The 20,692-nt window shown below is 38.5% G+C and overlaps 1 pseudogene across 1 annotated transcript; it reads left to right on the top strand.

The window, feature by feature from the left end:
* Window positions 1-109: 109 nt before the first annotated feature.
* Window positions 110-19,619, top strand: LOC143876617 (uncharacterized; annotated as a pseudogene). The gene is made up of 4 exons (XR_013250433.1): window positions 110-310; window positions 1,550-1,805; window positions 13,137-13,588; window positions 19,203-19,619. The product of XR_013250433.1 is annotated as an uncharacterized LOC143876617 (transcript).
* The last annotated feature ends 1,073 nt before the right edge of the window (window positions 19,620-20,692 follow it).

Raw genomic sequence — 20,692 nt, 5'->3', positions numbered from 1 at the left:
ATACTTAGATTATAAAATCCTTGTATCCAAACGGCTAACACCCAGCGAAACGAAATCAAAATAAAACAGAGGGGTGTATCTATCAAAACGAAGTGGGACGTAATAAAGAACCCGATTGAGATGTGCCGTACAATTTTTCACTGACCAAAAACCCGTCTTCAACGGAAAATAAAACCTAGAAAAATGGCACTGAATCGTTATGTCTTACTAAAAATGGGTATTGGGTAGTAAGGTCAATGGATGAAATAGGAGCCCCAAATCATAGTTTCCTCATCTGGGCCTCCTGGTTACGTTCGATCCAGGTAACCAGGTGGGTGTTTTTCGTCTTTTGCAAATCCATTAAACCCCAGATTTTATATTTTTTGCTTGTTTGTTTGTTGGGTTTTGATCTGTTGTAATTTTGATGGCATTCGAAGGATCGATCCCTCAATGTAGGGTGGTTGTGGTTGGAGGGGAAATTGCTGGGGCCCTCCTTGTAAAATCTCTCCAATTTCATGCTGACGTCATCGTCATAGACCCGTAAGCTTTGGATTTCTGATAATGTAGAAATCCCATAAAGAAAACTAGACAAGATTTGGATTTCTGATAATGTAGTTTGGGATTTGCCAATGAGTAGAGCATTCTCATTGGAAACTTTATTTTACACATGTTTTGAGGCTTTTAAAGAAAAAAATCAAAACATGTTTAGAAGTCTCAAAAAATGTGTAAAATGATTGCAAAATCCAAAGTTTCAAATGCATAACCCATGTAGTTATTATATGGTTATGACTTATGTGTTTTAGGGTAGTGGGTGTTAGTTGTTGATGATGCGTCTTATAAGTAGGCAGATGGATTGATGATGTGTAACTTTTCCTGTATTTAAATAGTTGTATTATAATGGAAATGGAGGGAATTTAGCGACCAAAGAATCTTATGTTTCTGGGGAGTCATGGTTAGGAGGTCGTGTTGCCTTGAATCAACCTTTCTCCCCTGCTTTTCTAGCTTTTATTTTGTTTATTTGTGTTACGACCAATTGGCATATAGCAATTTCAAATAACATAAAACCCTTCATGTTTATATTTCTCATATCGCTGCATAGAGTTTAAATTGCCTTTGTTTTTCATCAATACCCACAAACCCCTTCTTTATACATGAGCTTTGTTACATAATTTAGGTTCCTTTGGTTCCAAATAATCTTGTCAAGTTTTAAACACAATTTTCTGCATTTTTTCATTAGGGAAAATTCAATTTTTGAATATGATTCTGGCATTGTAGCACCAATTTTAAATGAATGGATAAAATAAAAGAAGGTGTAAAAGAACCTATATTTTTAATTTACCCTTGGGTTTCCTTTTGAGGAATTTATTGAAGGTTTTCCAGTGTTCATGATTTTGATCATGCTTTGATGACCTTGATATCCCAGTACTCCCCCCAAATGGGAATTTTATTTTCCTTATTTCTGTCAATTTATCTGTAGTTGTTTATCATTTCATTCGTTGATTTAATTTTGGTTTTGATGATTTAAATCTTATAACTGTTAATGGTTCTGTGTTCTGATTGGCAAAAACAGGAAGGAGTATTTTGAGATCCCTTGGGCGCAGTTGAGATCAAAGGTAGAGCCTTCGTTTGCAGAGAGGGCAGTGGTTAACCACACGGACTACTTCAAGAACGGGGCGATTGTTACTTCTACAGCGATAGATGTGACAGATAAGGATGTCTTGACGGCCTCGGCCGTCAGATTACCTATGACTATCTCGTCATAGCCACTGGTCACACTGACTCCGTTCCAGAAGTCTGCACCCACAGGCTCAACCAGTTCCAAGCAGGTTTCTCCCTCGCTCCCACTCTCAAAATGTTTCTTCATTTTCATGAAAAGACAAACAAAAGAGGGTTGAAATGGAAATGATTTTTAGGAAAAGATGAACAAAAGAGGGTACAAATACTAGAAAGGGGGTAGAAATATCATTTTCCCGCCGCTAATAGGTTTGCAGATAGCAATATTGGTTCGCCATTGTTCGTCAAAACTATTGTGATTTTTATGAAGTAAAAAAAACTAAACAGGTCATACAAATTGCAATTCAAATTGCTATGCATCAAAAAAATTATTCACATTTTTTTTTCATACTGAAAAAGGCAACAAAGATTCCTGGTTAAGATATTGCACAACTTGAAGATCTTGCACAGTAAAAATAAAAAATATTTAGTTGCAACTTGCAAATAGTAAATATCCATTTGCAAATAGCCAACTAGTGGATATTTCTGTTTTTATTTAATATGGTGAATGAAAAACAAGTATGAATAATCTGTTCTTTTTTACAACTAATATGCATCCAAAGTTCTAAATAAATTAGATTAACTAAAGGCAACTGATATTTTTTTGACGTAACTAAAGACAACTGATATTGGCACGAATCGGTGCAAAATCACCTTGGCACGGACATATTTTGATAATTGGCAGCATAGAAATACCTTCATTCTGAATCAATGGTTGGACTGTGCAAAATAGAGATGCCTATGTTTGTATGCCTAGTTATAGTTCTTAGGAGTTATAGCTGTTCATTTTTTAGATGCCTTTATTTTGAGCTTTATATATGTGTAGTTTTACAGTATCCTTTTGCTCTTCCTAGTTTCTGGGTTTTCCTTTGGTTTTTGGACACATCTTTCTTAGTTTGGTGTGTTTTCATGTTCTTCATCAATTTTTTTTGAATGGTACATGTTCTTCAACCATTCAAAAAAAAAATGTACATGTTCGTCATGGAAGTTACTTATACTATATGAATCCATAGGAATAGACGTTGAGGTGGCTAATTTCCATGACTGACATTCTCTTCTCTATGATTTGATTGTCCCTGTTCTTTATCATGGTTATGGGCTTACAAAATGGATGTCTTATAGTTGAAATATTGCCATGGCTTGAAATTCTAGTTTGAAATAGTGAAATTCTGGCATTATCCATAGCTCCTTTTCCCCTTTCCTTATTTGAGTTACTTCTATTAATATTGGATGAGCAATTCATTTCTTTTTCTGTGATTTTGCTTCCCTCTTGTTTTGTTTCCCACAATTTTTTTATGTCTTCTCACATAGTCTTCACTGATACAACTTATGGCATTATAAAATGCAGAAGCACTTCAACGGAAAAGTAGGCATGTTTTGTTGTATTTGACATTATTAGTAGCAGATTGATAGTAATACTTATTGCTCTGTGTTGAATCCCTGCACGTGGATTTCTCTACAAGATTATATGCAAATAAATTTTACATGTATCCAAAGAAGCCCTAAGCTTCTCAATGTTTTTGATGAAAAGGGTATTAACTGAATGGAAAAAGGCAATCATAGCCTCTCCTAAAGATCTAAGTTTTCCTTGATCGACTCCGAAAAGGATAATCAGATTGTTAACATATCTGCCTATCAGATTTAAAGATTCTCCTACTAAGAAAATGATCCTTTTATAGTTTTAGTGCTTGTATTTCGAGGATTGGTGTATTCAATTCATAAAAAGAAAAAGAAAAAAGGTGCTTGTATTACAAGTAATACCTACACTTCATTTCTCTTTGATCTCACTGAACTCGAAAAGAAAAGCTGCATTGAAGAATAAATTATTTTCTCACATGATGACTATAGACAGTTGCAGAATGCTACTAAAAAATATCAAAGAACAACTGCATTTCTACGTGGGAGACCTACACTATCCACTAACCTGATTCTTCCAATTTCGGACAAAGAAACATCACTTACCTGACCAAGAGAAATATATCTGACACAAGATGTCAAAATCTTATCAGCTGTGAAGAATAAGCTATAAAGTACTCAAAGAAAAGCACATGCTACAAGTAGAAGGAAAAGAGAGGATTTCTATTTTCTAACAAAACCAGAAGATTACTATTCAAAAAAAAAAAAAGAGAAAATGAAAACAAACCCAGAAGATTAGAATCAACTTTTTCCGCCACCTTTCAAATTCATTCGAGGGAAACGGTTTTAAGGTTATTTGCAATCTCAAATAAACATGACAAAGAAAAAATATATAAAAAACAAACCAAGAATAGCAGAAAATACAAAGAGAAGAGAAGAGAGGCAGAGCAGAGATGAACTTACTTATGGGAGTTCTTATTATGTGAAGGCTTTGCACAAATAAGGGCAAATTCGGAGTCGAGAGAGATATGAGATAAGAGAGACGTAGGTTAGGGTGTTTGGGAGAGGGTGACTGACTGAGAGATTGCGAGCGAAAGAGTGAAATAGGAAATTAGAGCATTACCCCTCTTCGGGGTAAACATGTAATTTAAGAGGGGCAATAGGGAAAAATTGGAAATGTGAAAAATAAGGGTAATACCCCTTTAGGACGCCCTCCTGCCTCTGTCCTTGGTAATGATCACAAAGGGCTTGTTTGATTGCACAATAATGGTTTGGGGGCCAGACTTATTCAGCATTTGTTGAACAACTGTTCTGGATAGAAACAATCTTACAATCCTAGCTTATGACTTTAACCTACAAAATGAGGGTAGTTGAAATTCTAGATGAGACATGAATTTTTTTTTAATAGTATGAAAATTTTACTTGAATAAACTTGGGACAAAAGTAAAAAATGGAAAAAAATAATCCTAGAACACCCATTTTTCATAAGAAATGGCCAAAAATACCCCTATCTCATAGAAACCGACCAAAATACCCATAGAAAATGACCAAAAAAACCCTATTTCATAGAAAATGACCAAAATACCCCTATTTAGTAGAAAATGACTAAAAGATAAATAAACTCGACAAACAAAAGATGAAACTAATTGAAGACAAGTTATCCATGCCAAGAGGCAACCACTACCATGATAAGTTCTTATTCAAGGTTAGTTTATTCCTCAATCAAACAACCCCAAAAAAGTAAGCAAGCGGTTCAGACTTTCGAATTTCTTATTGCAAACAGACCTCTTAACGGCACATGATTTTAACTGTTAAGATTTGGGTGTCTGGCAGCTTTGATTTTACAACCATTGACTAGTATAATCTTGTATGCCTACCTAGAGATCTATTGTTCTAGTTGAAAGGTAGTATTTAGTTGAAATGAAGTATTTTATCTTTTGTTTTGAAGGAGATGTAACTAGGGATCTCAATTTTCGGAAAAGCAAAAGGCAGATCTCTTTCTCTCTCTCTCTCTCTCTCTCTCTCTCTCTCTCTCTCTTAAATGAAAGGCAGAGTTACTTATCCTAAATTCCTTCCACACTGTTGAATAATGCAAGGGTAGATTAGGCATTAGTTGTAGGATAGAGGGTATTATTGTCATTGTACATTTGATGCCCTATTTAGGCCTATATATACATCATTTACATGGGAGCTCCCAAGTGGAGACTCTCCATCTCTCTATTCCTCTTCTTCTTCCTCTCTCTAATCCTAACACCATTTCTAACATGGTATTTTTTCCCTAAGACCATTTCTTGAGGATGAGCTAATAGGCTGATCCTCAAGAAGGAAAGAAGAAGAGTCTATCTCTCGGTATTTTTTTTGTTTCCTCTTTTTGTTTGTGTGAAATCTCTCCTGTAACCCTCTTTCTCGTGTTTTATTTTTGTTTTTTCCCTACAATATCTCCGTTCTCTAAATCTCTCATGTTATTCTCTCTTTTTTTTCTTATTTTGGAGTTGCCGTAAACTCCATAGCCTTTTGTTTGAAAATATCTACTCCCAAAATCCCTAAAATCTCTAAAACCTTATTTTCTCTCCCTAGATTCTCTCTTTCGCGCAACCCCTTCTCTCTTTCTCGGGAAATCTCAGAAAATCTCTCTCGTATTTACTCCCTCTCTTGTTTGGGTTGCCGTATGGAGTGTTGTCTTCTTATCCTTCATCCTCATCTTTGTTTTTCTCTCCTATATTTGTTGTGTTTCATGTCTTTTGTCTTCCTCTCCAAGGTGCCCACCAAGTGCTCGGTGAAATGTCCGAAAGAGATTTGGTGCCCTTGGACATCTTCCTTTTCGTTTCAAGTTAAAGGCCTTCGGCTTCAACTTGAGGGGGAGTGTTGTCTGGTATTGTCTTCTCCTTCTTTCCATTGTTTTCTATGTCTTTTGGCTTAATGTCATCTCTTCCTTTACACTGTATAGTGTTGTCTATTGTGTCTTCTTTGTCATATGTCTTCTTCATCATATGTCTTTTTCGTCTCTGTTTTTTGTGTTGATGTCAAAGGTGCACACCAAGTGTTTGATAAAATGTCTAAGAGAGGTGTAGTGCCTTGTCTGTCTTCGTTTCTTTGTCTTTTTCAAGGTGCACACCAAGTATTAGATGAAATGTCCGAGAGAGGTGTGGTGCCTTGTTTGTCGTCGTTTTCGTTGCAAGTTGAAGGTATTCGACCTTCAACTTGAGGGGGAGTGTTGTCATGTTTTTCTTTGAGTTGTTCCTTTCTATTGATGCAGTCTTTTTCTTTGTATTTTCTTCTTGGGGGAGTGTTGTTATTGTTGTTGTGTTGTCTGTTCTTGAGGGAGAGTGTTATCGTCTTCTCATTATGTTATTTGTTCGTCCCCTTGGTGATCATTATCGTCTTTTTTGTTTTCTTGTCTTGTTTTCATGTCTCTTCGTGTCTTCTCGGCTTTAGGCATTATCCCTCATTTTCTGGGCGATGGCTTCCATATCCATCATTGGTCGGCTCCTTTTCAGGTGACAATGTTCATGACATCGACCTTGTCTCTAGACGATGGTTTTCCATCGTTGGTTGGTTATCTTCTCCCTCATTTTCTAGTCGATTGCTTCCATATCCATTATTGGTCGGCTCTCTTACAGGCGACGATCTTTTCCCGTCCACCTATCTTTTCCTGGCGATAGTTTCCCCATCGTTGGTCGGCTCTTTTCAGGCGACGATGTTCATGCTGTCGGCCTAGTCTCTAGACGATGGTGTCTCCGTTGGTTGGTTATCTTTTCCTTCTTTTTCTCCTTATCTTCAGGCGACAATGTTCATGCCATCGACCTTGTCACCAGAGGTGGTTTTTCCATCATTGGTTGGTTATCTTCTCTATCTCTTCTTCTCTTCAGGCGACAGTTTCCCCATCGACCTTGTCTGCGATGGTTTCCACATCAGTGGTTATCCTCTATTGGCGTGGTGCTGCTTAGCTGGTGTTCCTGCTAATGGTGCTTCGCCGCTGCTCACGTGATGCACCTTTGGTGTGCCTTTTTTGCTTGATGGATCGTTGCTATTCTCCTGCCGAGGTGCACGGTTCGATCATTTGTGGTTATAGACTTATTTGCCAGGTTCTCATTCAGGGGTGGACCCGGTTGTGGCTGCTCTCGCAGTGGTGCTACCTCAGGGGGACCTGTTACTTTTTGGTGGCCGCTGATCTCGACGACCGTACTCTCATAGTGGCCGTTATCTTTTGTTATGCTTTCCTTATGTATTCACCACACCAACTAGTTGATGAGTGTTATACCAAGCTGGATGTGTGTATGAGATTATGTAGTTTTTGTTATTTTTAGTTGTTTGTTGTAGTTTTCTTTGTATTAAGCTGGAGTTCCGTAGCATATACACTCCAGCTTGAGGGGGAGCGTTGAATAATGCAAGGGTGGATTAGGCATTAGTTGTAGGATAGAGGGTATTATTGTCATTGTACATTGAATGCCCTATTTGGGCCTATATGTACATCATTTACATGGGAGCTTCGAAGTGGAGAGACTCTCCATCTCTCTACTCCTCTTCTTCTTCCTCTCTCTAGCCCTAACACCATTTCTAACATAGTATTTTTTCTTTGTTATTTACGGCAACTCCAAAGACAAGAAAATGGAAAAAAAAGAAATGTGTGAGAGAGAGAGAGAGTTGCGAGAGAGAGAATACCGAGAGAGAAAGATTAGGGAGATTTGAGGAGAGATCTTCGGAAAAATAAAAGAGGAAACAACACATTGTGCGTAAAGGCAAAAAGAGATGCGAGAGATGAGAGAGAATGTTGTGGAGATGATAGACTCTTCTTCTTTCCTTCTACTCCTTCCCAAAGGATCTTTGCTCTGATACCATGTCAGAAATGAGCTAGGGTTAGAGAGAGGAAGAAGAAGAGGAGTAGAGATATGGAGAGCCTCCACTAGGGAGTTCCTTATGGATATGTTGTATATATAGGCCCAAATAGGGCGTCCAATGTACAATGAAAATAATACCCTCTATCCTACAACTAATGCCTAATCTACCCTTGCATTATTCAACACACACGATAGCATTTATCAATGTTCATTGTTTATCATGGGCTGTGTATTTACCAATATTCATCTCTCAAATTTTGTACTTCTATTAGAAATCAAACTCCTTTCTCACAAACTTTATACTTTTAGGAATGAGAAATTGTTCTATCTCTCTCTCTCTCTCTCTCCGCATTGCTTCTTCTGTCCTTATTCATGAAATTTTTTCTACAATATAATGGTTTTTTTTCCCCATAAAACTTAAGAAAAACATATCATCATTTTTTTTAGAGGAAATGGTTTGTGTGCAGCTGCACAGATAAGCTACCTGTGCATGGCTGCACAAACCATGAGGGGGCCACATTTTTTGGGGGATCCAAAGTGATGCAGATAATAGGCCAATAAGTGGCATATTTGCCTATTAGGATTTATATTTCCATGTTATTTAGTTTAGGAATTTATTTTTATGTTATTTTAATTTGTAGGAATTTTATTTCAATATTTACATTTTAGGAATTCTTAAATTAGGCAATTTCCTTATTTTAAGGACTCCTAATTGCCTATATATAGGCCTTATGTAGTAGAGATTATTAACTTTTGATGATTAATAAAGATTGATTCTCCCCTCTACTGTTTTCTTCTTCTTCTCCTCTTCTCATATTCTTCTCTTCTCCCTTAATTTCGTCTCTTCTTCTCTTCTTCTTCTATTATTCTCCTTCTATTCTCTTCTTCTTCTTCTCTCCCCTTTCGTCTATTTCTCTCCCCTTTCTTCTATTTCCTTCACGGTGCTGCATCAATTTGGTATCAGAGCGGAAGATCCAAGAGCAAAAATATCCAAGTGAGCCCTTCAACCGAATCAATTCCTCTTGCTGATTTTTGCAGATTTAAAACCCTAGCTGTGCAACCCTAACCGTACACCCTATTTGCTAATCTTCTCCGCAAGCAACCTAAAGTTTCTCTGCATATTCAGCCCTCAATCAGAAGCCATCTTGAATCCTAACATCAACCCATACAACCCATTCCGTCTCCAACAGTTCTTTCAAACCCATCTCCCATAAAATTTCAGCCCAAACCCATATCCATCCTGTTACTGCAGCCTGTTTTTAGCCATATAACAGCCCACAACCCAGCCCCACTAACCACCCAGAAATCAGTCCCTTTCTATCGCCCATTAGTCTTTCTGTTTCCCTAAAATTCAAGGTGCAGATCCTAACCTAAAACTAGTCCCGAGCAGTATCTATCTTCATCCTGGGAACCCTGAAATTGAAAAGGATCTTGCTGCCCAGAAATTCACCCGATCAGTCACCAAAACCCATTTGGTTGAAGCTCTGAGAAATCCCAGGACTCCCACTGCTCCTAGCAGCCAGCCATGCCCTAACGAGCACTGACCATCTTCCACGAGCTCAGCCATTGACGCCCCTATTTTTCTGCAAGCAGGTTTCTAACGTGCTTTATCTTATCTCTAACGAGTAAAATAAGGCAACAAGCTTGAGCAAAAGACAAAAAAATAAAAGGCAAACAATATCTGTTCGTTTGAGTCTTTCACAAAAAATAAAAAATAAAAAATAAAATAGGTGTTGTGGGTTTTCAAATAAAGCAAAGATAGTAATAAAAAAAAGGAGGATTCCTTGCACAATACGTTTCCTCAAATTTCTTGGAAAATGTTACTTTTTGAGAGGAGTTATTTATAGAAAAGAAAAGGTGGTCTGGAGTTACCTTTTAGAGAAAGCAAGTTATTTTTTTCTTCAACTAAAGTTGCTTTTTGCCTAGCAAAAGTACTACTGTGACTTTTTTTTTTCTTTCAAAGGAGGCAAAAGAGGCTCAAAGTTTGCGGAAATTACACAGGTACACCGACGTTTTTTTTCTTTTCTACCAAGTGGGTTGCGTGACCACGATTAAAAAAGAAGAGCAGTTCTCTTTCTCGTATCTGCAACTGACAAGAAGACAAAAAAAGTAAACTTGCCTTAAATCATCCCCCCATTTTTCACCTGGACATCCCTTTCCATATAGGCAAGACCAATTAACCTCACCCCCTTGTTCTCCTTGGCCATCCCTTCTTTTTTACTTTTAACCCAATTTGACCACCCCCTGTTTAGTTTATTACACACCTTATAACTTAAGGTATATCAGGCCCTTGTTTTACCTCAGGCACCCCCTTCGAAAAAAAAAAAAAAAACAAAATTGAAAAAAAAAAATACAAAAAAAAGAGTTTCTTGTTTTTTGAGCTATTTCTGCTCAAAATTGGCCCTCGACTTCAACACGAAAGTTGTTCGTGACAACTTTTAGAGCGCATCCAGCCTATTTTCAGCAGCAGACAACAGTCTTCAGCACAGTTCATGAGCCATCTCAACCGTTGATCGCGCCCCTTCTTCCGATCATCAGCTTTCACTCATCTGTTTTCAGATCTGCGACAGACAGTGTGTTTCTTTCGGCATGCCATACAGATCAGACGGTTGATTTCAGTTTTCCTCATCGATCTCTATGACTCCACCATTTATTCCGTTTTTTTATGGGTACGACGAAAGCTATTGGAATTGCCGCACTCACTTTTGCTATTATGAGGATACATGTTTACGTTGGATTGATGCTCTAGACGCATATCATGAGTACAATGGCCATGATCACCACCAGACTATCTACTGGGCTAAAGAAACTATGCGACTACAAGCCCGATGCTCATGGAGCCACATTGAAACGAACCGTCGTAGAAGATGTGAGCAGCCAATCTGTCGTTGGGAGGATGTTCGTGATGCGTTTATGAATATATATGCGCTCGACTATTTGAATCAACAGAGAGTGAATCGTGAGCGAGAATATAGAGTGTTGTGTAGTGTTGAAAGTAAAGTCGAAGCCCTCCTTGAACAACTAAAAGAAGACCGTCATTATATATGCGAAGCTAAAATTATAGCTGAAAATTCAGTGCGTCGTATACGTGAACAGAGACGGCTTCACACTTCTAAGGCAAATATTGTGGCAGATCCATGTGAGGTTTTTCCCTTAACAGAGTTGATCGAGCATCGTCCTGAGTCAGAGCCGAGTGACAAGACTGTTGAGCCATTACCTGAGACAAATGATCGCGAGCATATTACAGAGGATTGTCCTATATTTGCGCCGATTAATCAGATTGCCGAGACTTGTGCCGACACAGATGATCGCGAGCATATTACAGAGGATTGTCTTATATTTGCGCCGATTAATCAGATTGCCGAGACTTGTGCCGACACAGATGAACTTGTTCCGCAGATTGATCATGAGGTCCATCAGCCTGACATCACTGCCCAAGCTTCAGTCCTAGACTCTGATTTTATCATTGATTCTATTGAGCCTGATGAGATACTAGCGGATGACTTCCATGTAAATTCTCCTGTGCCTACTGAGCTACCAGTTGATGTTGATTATGTGGAGGATGTTCCCCGATTGGTATCACCGATAGCTGTTTTGCCGATCACGCCGATCCATGACGAGTACATTGCCATCTTCCCAACTTCCCTGATTCTCACGAAAGGCTTGCATTTTGATGATTTTGTATGGATACTTTCTTCCATATTCCGCCGCCAGCCTTTCAGATCGCTTTCATTGCTGTCTCGAGCATTAGCCATCAGGATTGCTTCAAACGGATTGCACCTCCTTCTGCTTCATTGGATTATTTTCATATTTGACTCAGGCGGACTAGAACTCGAGGACGAGTTCTTTTCAACCGGGGGGGAATGATGCAGATAATAGGCCAATAAGTGGCATATTTGCCTATTAGGATTTATATTTCCATGTTATTTAGTTTAGGAATTTATTTTTATGTTATTTTAGTTTCTAGGAATTTTATTTCAATATTTACTTTTTAGGGATTCTTAAATTAGGCAATTTCCTTATTTTAAGGACTCCTAATTGCCTATATATAGGCCTTATGTAGTAGAGATTATTAACTTTTGATGATTAATAAAGATTGATTCTCCCCTCTACTGTTTTCTTCTTCTTCTCCTCTTCTCATATTCTTCTCTTCTCCCTTAATTTCGTCTCTTCTTCTCTTCTTATTCTTCTTCTTCTCTTCTTCTTCTTCTACTCCTATTCTTCTTCTATTCTTGTCCTTCTATTCTCTTCTTCTTCTTCTCTCCCCTTTCTTCTATTTCCTTCACGGTGCTGCATCACAAAGCATTCATTTAGAAGGCCCTTCCATGGATAGTGTGTGTACGAAAAATCAGCCCTTTAGGATCATCCTAACTCTGCCATTTGTGGAGGAAAAAAATGGGCAGAAACAACGTCTGTCCATTTTCCTCTCCAACTTTGATTGGGTTAGGATGATCCTATAGGGCTGATTTTTGGTGCACACCCTATCCATGGAAGGGCCTTCCAAATGAATGCTTTGGATCCCCCAAAAAATGTGGCCCCCACCATGGTTTGTGCAGCCATGCACAAATAGCTTCTCTGTGCAGCTTCACACAAACCGTTTCCTCTTTTTTTTATTAGTGTTCCAAAAATGACATGTCAAGTGCATATTTGTCATCTTCAAGACCAGACTGTTAAAAGTGGCATTATTATTTGGTTTTATTTCATTTTTTTACTTTATTTTTGTTATGATGAAACTGTAACAGTATCACTATTCCTTTTTAATATATAAGTACAAAACATCTGGGTAACATCTAACCATAATAGGAAGTTACCCATCTAACCATAATAGGAAGTGGGCCCCTTTTTTATCCTATAAGCTACCAAAAATTCTAAAGTAATGGGGACGCACTGCACATCCCCATTTCTAAAGGGAGTTTTTTGCACTAAGGTATTCCCTTTATATGAGAACCATCAAGTCTATACCCACCAAAAATCTTGAAAAGACATGCATGTAACTTTCATATGTGAAGAAGTCTAAAACTTAAAATCCTGATTTCTTCATATACACATACTTTAGCCGCCTCCTTATGGATGCTTAAACGTCTGATTCATGCACCCCCCCTGCATTTAAATACAATGCCAACCATGTACCTATGGCTGTACCATCCATGTTATTAGTTAATTATCCACGTCTTTAATTTTTCATCGCAGATAACCTAAAGATAAAATCAGCCAAGTCAGTTTTAATCAATGAAGGCGGCTTTACCGGCGTTGAACTTGCCAGTGAAATTGCTGTCGACTTCCCGGACAAGAAGGTGACTTTGGTTCACAACGGGCCGACGCTATTGGAATTTCTTGGAAGCAAAGCTTCTAGCAAAACACTGGATTGGCTTATGGAAAAGAATGTGGATGTCCTTTTGGATCAATCAGTTGACTTAGAGTCTGTATCATAGGAGGACAAAACTTATGACACGTCCGCCGGAGAAACCATCGCGGCTGATTGTCATTTCCAATGTGTCAGTAGACCATTGGGTTCAGAATGGATGAAAGAGAGCGTGTTGAAGGACTGCTTGGACGCAAATGGAAGACTGATGGTTGATGAGACCCTCAGGGTCAGGGGTCGAAAGAATATCTTTGCTATCGGAGATATTACCGATGTTCCGGTGAGTCTTCTATTTTCTTTGATATGATTTGGACTTTCCTTTTTCTTTGCAAGACAAATAATCCATTATTAAATGATAGAGAATTCCTCGGGAAAGTTTAAGTTGAATTTTTCATTTTACCAAGAGGATTGACTCTATAACAAGTTTGGTGTTTATATATAATGGATGCATCATGGTACATAGTGATATGACTCTAATCAGATAAAAGATCATTTTTATAGGCTTATTTATCATATCACCTATATATATATATCATGATATATAGACTTTTCTAAGCTGCTTTATCATGACATATTGCCAATCTCAACTCAAATTTTGTTTTGCTAATATATTTATGTTAATCATATCTGTTAATATTTTTATTTATGTTTTAATATTACTACTGATATTACCGATACATAGCTTATAAATCAATTTATAGCATATAAAATACCACCGATAAATTCCCAATAAACACGTCTGTGATTATTTTTTTTGAAAGGCGACATAAATTCATTAATAATAAAAGGGGCATTCAGGACCAATAGTCCCAGCCTGCTGGCACAACATAATATAATACCGGGCTCGGGCATACCCATGACCCGACCACACCTCATCCGGGTACAAAATATTACAAAACCAAAACCAACTTCCCTGATCCGTTCTCCTAATTGGAAGTAATCAAAGAAATAATCTACGAAACGTTTCCCAATTGACAAGATCCACATCCCAATCTTCTGAATTTACTAGATCCCCTACGTCTTGTCAGAACTGACCTCAAGAGGAAACCCAAGAAGAGAAATCCAAGAACAACAAAAAAACCCCATATAGCAAACCAGAGTAGAATGTAACCCCAAAGTAAAACGGACAATACCTCCAAACCTTACTATCAAACCAAAATCCCCAAAGAAGAGGACCGACCATCATCCATAATCCATTCAAAACCAAACCTCAAAAAAGTATATAAGAAAACCCAAAATCAATCGGCTTAAGGATCAGACTCGACCAACCCTCGCCAATGGACAACAAATCAAAATAAGGTCAACTTTCCAGCGCACCCTAGGAATAGCTAGGGAATTTGAAATTTGAAATCAAGCGGGGTGTCAGGAAGGCAAACTAGTCCGAACTCAGCTAACTGACCGGAAACGATCCCGAGGCCAAACCAGGCAAGAGATAACGCTCCGGGAAGACAACTTGGGTGAGGATCTGCTATCCGGAAAGTCAAATGTTTCAACACTAATTCTATAGATCTGATTCATTAGGTTAATGGTAACACAAGACCCTGAGATGATCCTTCGGGGAGGCAAGATTTTTGCCAAAACAAGGCTCATGCAATGCTGATGGTTTCCTTCCATCTTAGTTTCAAGGACTCTGCCAAATAGACTTCCCAATGTTTCCACCATTGATATGGCCCAGGCATGCAAAGGGACTCCATAGAATTTAACCCACAAACTTTTCTCACCTTGGATAAACTCCTTACTCCAGGGAGCAAGAGAACACAGATGAGGACTCAAAACCTCAGGGCATCTGGATAAAATCTTCGAAGCTTGCGCCTCAGATTCAAAACTAAAGATCAGCTCCTCTTCTGACAATATGCAAGGACATTGTAAAGATGGAACATTCCAAGCCTTTTGTGCCCAAGCCCAGATATCCTCAATCGATTTGTTAGGGCACTTCCTTTTCCCAATTAAACAGGATTTTAGGGATTCCATACAAACATCCACCTCCCGACCCGAGATGACCACTTCTTCTCTATTCCTGTAAGATATAGAGCCAGAATCAGGCCATTGACCATCCTCTTCTCTAGTCAAGTTCAGGCAAGGCTGAGACGAAGACAGACAAGGAACCCATCTGGATGGCACTTTGCTATGTCGACACCAACGATAGTTTTCTCGCCAACTGAAGTTAGAATATTGACATAGGGTGCAGAACCAATTCCATACCCAGATTTTTGAAAGGGCTTCTTAAGGGATGAGACCCCCTTTTCCTTCACACCCCGATTTTCTATTTTTCGATTACAAATTCTACATTTCCACCTCCAACTAAAGTTCTAGTAAGAACAATGGTGACATTGCCAATCAGCCCACCGGCTCTTTTCTGGGCACATCATTGTTTCCTTGCAATCAATCTTCAACGCCCTGACTACTGGATTAATTCACCTTCTTTCCTTCTGCCCTAGGTTAATTCAGAGAGAGAGAGCAGAGAGATTGATGAAGATCTGGGAACAGAAAATCTCAGATCAAAGAGAATGGAGATGGAGGATGTGTGATGGTGGTTCAGAGTGTTAACCGGAGAAGATGAAGACAACGGTGGAAATGGTGGCTGGAGATGAGGTTTGCCGGAGGTAAGAATGGAGATGTGGAAGAAAATTGAGATGGGTTTAGAACAAGGTATCCGGAGGTAAGAATGGAGGTGTGGAAGAAAATTGAGATGGGTTTAGAACAAGGTATCTTGTTCAAGGTAGTCAGATTCCGGCGAAAGTGGCTGGAATAAATGGGGTTAGGGTCGGATCGGACAGAAAAGGGGTTGGATCTATGGGAGATTTTAGGGCAAAGCTCAAGATGATGTTGATTAGCGTGAAAATGGTGGCTGATGGTTTAGGGTTACAAAAAACCAGAAATGGAAATGGTTTTAGAGGTGGTAGTGGTTGAGATCTATGGGAAGAAGAAGATGAAGATGGTGGTAGTGGACGACGGCCGGATTCCGACAGGAACGGTCGGAGAAAATGGGTTCTCGCCCTCTCTTTTCCTCTCTCAACACGTCTGTGATTATGTATGACCTTAATGCCCAAAGTCGGCTGTATCTCTCCTCTTAGGCTTATCTATCGTCTACCGTCTATTTTTTTTATTTTTTTTGAATGGTAGCCAAGAATACTAAAAAAGGGAAGACCAAGGTGGTCATATTACAAAGGAGGAAATAAAGAAAAACAACTATTCCAAAAAACAACGAATCAAGGAGGGAGGGAATCAAATAATGCTCAAGAATCTTTGGATACGCCCTCCCTCGCAATCCATCCACCACCAAATTCGCAGATCGTCTCACATGCAAAAAAGGTATGGGCGATGAACCAATCCTATAAAAAATTTCATCAACAAAACTGTCGAATCTCGAGAGGTGGTTTGCTATCTTTTCAACGATTGGATCATATTTAAGGAGTCACCTTCTACAACCAAGGAAGCCAAATGATGTTGATCAACTAGTTATATCCCTTGGTAAACTGGTCAAACTTTCGCTTCCGACGCGTCTTCTACGCCAATGGGTCAGGCATAGGCCCATGATGCCTCCCCCGTGTCATTTCTCAAGATTCCTCCAATGCCAGCCGGACCCGGATTTCCCAAACTAGAACAGTCAAAGTTCAGTTTAAGGAAGCCCGGAGGAGGAGGCTTCCATACTTGAACCACCTTCTGTTTAGCCTCCACACTGAAACAAACTTCTCTCCATCCTTCCCAAAGATCATAAGCGGATACAAATCTAAGCAAGGAAGTATCGTCAACCCTCTGTTGTATTGTTGCTTTTCTTATTTATTGAATTTCTTGCTTATCTAGCACATTAAAAAAAATCTTGTTCCAGACTGATTACTAACTTGACATAAAATACCCACTTCACCTTGTTTAACTACTAATTATAAACTCTTATGTCCCCACTTGTGGCTCTACCCTTCGATGGGGCACAACCCTGTAGGGCGTTGATCTTCAAAACCATTTATTGATCAATAACCCAAGGATCCTTGTAAATACAACCAAAATTGGTCCAGAGTTGCAAGTAAGATTATCTAAAGTTGATCTTATTTGTAAATGGTACACATGGCCACTTTGAAAGTTGTTAACTAATATAAAACTCTTATAACTATTATGTGCATGTAAGAAAAAGATTCTTAAGATATTTTAGTGAAAGTTGGTTTCATTCGTGTACAAGGATGTTCTCCCTTTCGAAAAAAACAAAACAAATAGAGCGTTTGTACAGTTACCTCAATGTAATCCCTTGGTTTAAGTGTAATCATGATAGGACGTGAGTTTTCATAGGATGTTGGTTATAGGGATAAATGTTAAGGGTTATCGTGATAGGAATGTGAGTTGGCATAGGATATGCCATGTGAATCTTGTAATACTCCCCCTCAAGTTGGAGCATGGAGATTCATAATGCCCAACTTGGATGCTAGAAAGTGAAATTGATCGCGGCCGAACAGCTTGGTGAGTATATCAGCCACTTGATGTGAGAAGCAATGTAAGGGGCCTTCAATGTGCCCGATTGAATCCTCTCAATAACTAGGTGACAATCAAGTATAAGTATTCGGTGCATTCAAGAAAGACTGTCACAGCAATGTGTAGTGCAACTTGATTGTCACAAAATAACATAATTGGTTGAGGATGAGATACTCTAAAATCAGAGAGAAGTACTTTCAGCCAAATCATTTCACGAGTTGCTCACAAGTTGCTACAATCTAGTGATATTCGGCCTCTTCCGAGGGTACAAAGACGCTTTTTTGACTTATAAGAGAGCTAGTGCCAGCTTGAAAGAAGTAATCCTTTTCATGGAGATGACTTAATGTAGCGTAGAACACAAAGTGCTATGATACCAAAAAGATACTTGAGATATCTAAGATATTTTGGTGAAAGTTGGTTTCATTCACGTACAAGAACATTTAGATTATTACATCAGTATAATCCCTTGGCTTAAGGAGGGCAATTATGATAGGGCTGTGTTGTTAGAGGATGTTGGTTATAGGGATAACTGTTAAAGGATAACTGTGATAGGGATGTGAGTTGGTATAGGATATGCCGTGTAAAACCCTTAATATAAAAGTATGTGCAAATAATTTGTAGAGGGTTCCAAAGAGGCCTTAAGTTTTGGATGATCAACATAAGTATGGACTGCATAATTAGCCTTAACTGATCAGATGGTTAGGGTCATTCAGCTGATGTGATTTTTCACATAGAGCGTCCCCGAGAATCTGATCATTGAATTGTTAGAGTAATTAGGTCAAGCAAGAGGTTGCTTGAATTTGGATGTAGTCCAATTGGTCAGTGGATATGGTTTAAACATACCTTAAGCTGAATTTTCTGAATAAACTAGTACATTGGATTTTTCTTCTTCTTTGAAATCTATTTTTCTGTAATTTCTGTTCAATCCATTGGAAAGAGTGTAATTGGTTGATCATAGAATCTATGTTTGTATTTTTTTATTTTTTTTGTAATGGCAAAATCTATGTATTCAGAGGAAAAGGATTGTGAGCTTGAGCGTTGGAACATATTCGTGAGCTTGAGCTCTCAAACCAATGAGGCCCACATTGTTAGGATGATCCAAACCATTCACTAGAAAGGGCCTTACATAGATAGGGTGTGTACAAAAAATCAGTTCCATAGGATCATCCTAACCCATCCATTTGTGGAGGTCAAAATAGACAGACCACAAATCTGCCCATTTTTGCCCTCCACTTTTGGAGGGGTTAGGATGATTCAATGGAGCTGATTTTTGGTACACACCCTATCTAAGATAGGCCCTTGCAAATGAATGGTTTGGATCCTCACAGAAATTGTGGGACCCATGTGATTGGTGCACTCAAGCCCACCATTCCTTATTAGAGCTTGCATATTCCTCATGTATTAATTGTCATTGGTGGATGAAAACAAACCAGGAAATCAAGCAAGGTTTCTATGCCCAGAAGCATGCTTTAGTGGCTGCCAAGAATATAAAGCGGTTGATAAAGGGAGGGAAGGAGAGAAAGATGGTGACATATAAGCCCGGAAAGATTATGGCAATGGTTTAGCTGGGGCGAAAGGATGCAGTAGCACAGTCCCCCCTCACGACGGTCATCGGTTGCGTACCCTCCTCCATGATCAAATCCAAGGATTTGTTTGTGGGCAAGACAAGGAAGAAAATGGGGCTTTCCTGAAGGAGTTTCACCACTCATGAGTCTCATGGGTTTTTCTTTCAATGTTATTTCATTCTCTCTTTTTTTTCCACCTCTTCCCTTGTTCCATTTTTTCTCTTCTTTAAATGCTGTGATATTTGCCCCGCTGCATATATAAGCTCTACGTGTTAGTTTCTTCCATCTGCCCTCTGCTTATAAGTTTTAATCTTTTACACATCTTCGCATGCTTTGATAAATGGTATTTGAGTTTTGACTGTGCTAACCCCCACTGTTTAACAAAAACAGACTTCATTAAACCTTAAGATAGAAACAGCAAGTGATTGTGCGTTTCTTTTTTACCAAATACGGTAACAATTGCTAAATTTAGCACCTCTGCCGGATGCAGGGATTTTCTGGAAAAGTTCAGGACAGGAAAAAAAAATTTAAAAATCTCTTACCTTTTACCTTTTTAAGAGGGAAAAATATAATTTAAACCAATCCCTTTTGATTTTTATTATGAAAGATCCTCAATTTTTTATATCCCTCTAAATTAACCATAATCACTATTCCAACCAAATTTTTTGAGAATACATTCTGTAGATGTCTTCTTGCAATCCAAGGAGCGCTTAGAGAACTTTTAGCCACACTGAAAATTGCCCCAGAGAGTAATTCAAGTGGAAATTGGATTTTCCTAGGTTTGCTTGTTTACCCATATTTGTAGGTAAAATATTTTTCAGTGTAACATTTTTCATCAAAAACCTCGAAAGCTGTGCTCTTTCATCAACTACTTGGGCTCCGCTCGTTTTGGATGTTGAGAATCGATTTTTTTAGTCCTAGAATGACTATTGGAATCGAAATTAGGTTTAATTTTGAGTCCAATAAACAGTATTCAACTCGAAGAACAATTCTAAATTGTAGAATTGTACGATAAGTTCGAGATCAGTAGGCCACATTTGTTATGGAGTCCAAGAGTCATGGGCCCAATCTCTTTTCCATAAGAGATCCTAGCCCTTAGATCATTGAAATGTTCTCTTTCCATATAGTCACTTATTCAAAAGATAATCAGAGAAGCTCTCAAAACATAATATTCATCATAAGAATCGAGCGAGCTCAACCAAAAAAGAGCACTACGGCCCTGTCGATTCCATTACAGTTCAACATATATGTACATACGTCTTTCAAAACACAAATATTCCTTTTCATGAGCTCCAAAAAGCTGAACATTCGTAAGTATACTTATACCCATGAATTAGACATGCAATTTCCCTAGAGAA

Source organism: Tasmannia lanceolata, unplaced genomic scaffold (assembly GCF_043159265.1).
Source record: "Tasmannia lanceolata isolate RefF3 unplaced genomic scaffold, GAP_Taslan_0.1 ptg000005l, whole genome shotgun sequence".
NCBI lineage: Eukaryota > Viridiplantae > Streptophyta > Magnoliopsida > Canellales > Winteraceae > Tasmannia > Tasmannia lanceolata.
Note: the sequence above shows the minus strand (reverse complement) of the source record. Positions and strands in the feature narration are given on the sequence as shown.